This window comes from Diceros bicornis, unplaced genomic scaffold (genome assembly GCF_020826845.1).
Source record: "Diceros bicornis minor isolate mBicDic1 unplaced genomic scaffold, mDicBic1.mat.cur scaffold_55_ctg1, whole genome shotgun sequence".
Classification (NCBI taxonomy): domain Eukaryota; kingdom Metazoa; phylum Chordata; class Mammalia; order Perissodactyla; family Rhinocerotidae; genus Diceros; species Diceros bicornis.
In genome coordinates, this window is record NW_026691429.1 from 2975937 (window position 1) to 2979049 (window position 3113).

A 3113-nucleotide genomic window follows, 5' to 3' on the forward strand; every position below is an offset into this window, starting at 1 on the left:
AACCATCACAACTTTGAAATTATGGTAGTTATTAGACTGCTATTGGATCTCATCTAATTTAATAAAGAAGCATACATATAATTCTGACTAAATTTTTAAAAACATTATGATAACTGTGCCTTAATAAAATTGGTTTCTTTCATAATCCTACATACTTTTTAATGTATTTAAAAAGCATTATGAGAAGAGGTCTGTGGCTTCACTGAAGTGTTAAAAATATCCATGACACGAAAAAGGTTAAGAACCTTAGTGTGGCGAAGAAGAGTCCGCATATTGAGACATCAGAGAGGTGTATTTCTTAATTCCATGAACAATAACAATGCACGAATACTTACACACCGAAAGAGGTTCTTGTCCCAGCCCCCACTCCTCATTCTTGACTAACTTTTCACTCTTTAGTATTTCTTTCCATGGACTATACATCCCCCTGATTTGTTTACTGCTCCTCAGTGGTTGAATGGCTCTGTTTTCCATAAGGATAACAGATTTAATCACAGATCTCAAGCCCATTATGAACATTAATTAATGTCTGACATCTCTTAATGAGGTAGGTAAAAACTATCATCATTTCACAGATGGAAAAATCAGGTCTAGGCAAGTTTGGTAACTTGTTCTTAGGCCACCCAAGAGATTGTGGCTCATTTCTAGAATCAATGCTTATTCTCCTCACATGCAAACTTTTTTGATTCACCATACACCAATCTGTTGGAAAAACAACCTGTTTTGCAAAACATTTCATTGATGATAGATGTGGAAATAATCTTTCTTAGGGTAGAAACATCTGATGGTATCAATATTCATACTACTTCGGTACCAATAATTTATTTTCTGTTTTGTTCTCTGAAGAAGAATAGATGTCCTGGTTGGAGAGAAAAAGCCCCAAGCCAAAATAAACCATTAAAAACCACTATCCATTTTGAAATAAAGCAATTAGCTTCTTCTTTTATTTAGAAACTTTACCCGGTTAGAGAGTTGGAGACAAACAAAATGAACATTGGTTGTCAAAATGCATTGATTTAATTTTTGCCCCTAAGATACCACACACAGTCAGTGAGTAAGGACTTTTGTCTTTTTTTTGGTCAGTTTGTTTCTTATGGATTCATGTTGCTTTGATCAATGTTGTTTGTGTGTCTGATCTTAATCTAAGTTTTTTGTTGTTTGACTAGTCCATCTGGTTAGACAGGATAGTGCAAAAAATTTGAAAATACTTTGGGAGTTGTCTTTTTAAATGATATTTGTTTTTATCTATTGCTTTGCTAAATTCCTACTGGCCTGGCAAAGAAGGGAAACAGAGGGAACACACAAGCAAAAATGAAGGGCACAAATGAATGAATAAATAATTGAGAGAGAAGGGATAGCTTCTCCTTAGAGAAAAATTCCAACTAATATATATAGAGGAATGAGGAAAATTGAAAGTCTTCATTAGCCTCTTTTTTTGTGGTGCCTCGGAGGTAGTCGGCTGCTTCAGGATGAAGCTGAACATCTCTTTCCCGGTCACTGGCTGCCAGAAACTCATGGAAGTGGACGATGAATGCCAACTTTGTACATTTTGTGAGAAGCGTATGGCCACAGAAGTTGCTGCTGACGCTCTGGGTGAAGAGTGGAAGGGTTATGTGGTCCGAATCAGTGGTGGGAATGACAAGCAGGGTTTCCCCATCAAGCAGGGTGTCTTGACCCATGGCCGTGTCTGCCTGCTATTGAGTGAGGGGCATTCCTGTTACAGACGGAGGAGGACTGGAGAAAGAAAGCACAAATCTGTTGGGGGTTGCATTGTGGTTGCCAATCTGAGTGTTCTCAACTTGTTCATTGTGAAAAAAGGGGAGAAGGATATTTCTGGACTCGCTGATACTACTGTGACTCGTCGTGTGGGGCTCAAAAGAGCTAGCAGAATCTGCAAACTTTTCAATCTCTCTAAAGAGGATGATGTCCGCTAGAATGTTGTGAGAAAGCCCCTAGACAAAAAAGGTAAGAACCTAGGACCAAAGCACCCAAGATTCAGCATCTTGTTCCTCCACGTGTCCTGCAACACAAACGGCGGCCTATTGCTCTGAAGAAACAGTGTACTAAGAAAAACAAGGAAGAGGCTGCAGAATATGCTGAACTTTTGGCCAAGAGAGTGAAGGAGGCCAAAGAAAAACACCAGGAACAGATTGCCAAGAGACAGGGGCTGTCCCGAAAGCTTCTACCTCTAAGTCTGAGTCCAGTCAAAAATGAAATTTTCTAAGAGTAACAAATAAGATCAGATATCCAAAAAAAAAAAAAAGAAGAAGAAGAAAGAAAATCTTCATTAGACAAACACCATAGTGATAATTATCAGAGGCAAAATATATTGAAGGATGCTAAAATTAGTGGGTAAAAGTTTGAGGAGAAGCAGGATATTTGTATAGTCTCAGTATTTCCCCTAAGATATTTATTAATGACAAGGGAAGGGGAATAATTACATGGAGAAACTTGGCAGAGACCACCATGTCTCCTGACTTTATGCTCTGAGAAGGGCACAATGCCATTTCTGTGGTGTTCTTGCCAAAAATGCATAACCTTCATCTAAACATGAGAAAGCATCAGACAAACCCAAATCGAGGGATATGCGACAAAATAACTCTACCAGTATCTCTGCCAAAGTGTCAAGGTCACGAAAGAGAGAGAAAGACCAAGGAACTATTTCAGATTGAAGGAGACTAAGGAGACTTGACAACTAAATGCAATGTGGGATCCTGGATTACATCCTGCATCAGAAAATGGACCTTAGTGGAAAAATGTTTCAAGTCTGTAGTTTAGTCACTAGTATTGTACCAATATTAATTTCCTGATTTTGATAACTGTACTGTGGTATGTAAAATGTTAACATTAGAGGATGCTGGATGAAAGGTATATGGAAACTACTATTTTTGCAACTTTTCTGTAATTCTGAAATTATTTCAAATTTGAAAAGTCAAGAGGGCATTTATAGCAGTTCCCTAAATAACTCTGCGTAGGTGGTGGGAAAAGAAGATTTCGATGGCCTTGAAATATCTGGATAATATATCTTTCCAACTCAGTCCAATAACTCTTTACCTGGGCATATACAGTTTGAGAACTTTACCTCTTTTAAACGCATAGAAGATCATAGCCTT

General features: G+C 38.0%; 1 pseudogene; it reads left to right on the forward strand.

The window, feature by feature from the left end:
- The first annotated feature begins 1469 nt into the window (after positions 1–1469).
- LOC131403161 (small ribosomal subunit protein eS6-like) lies at positions 1470–2214 on the forward strand (annotated as a pseudogene).
- The last annotated feature ends 899 nt before the right edge of the window (positions 2215–3113 follow it).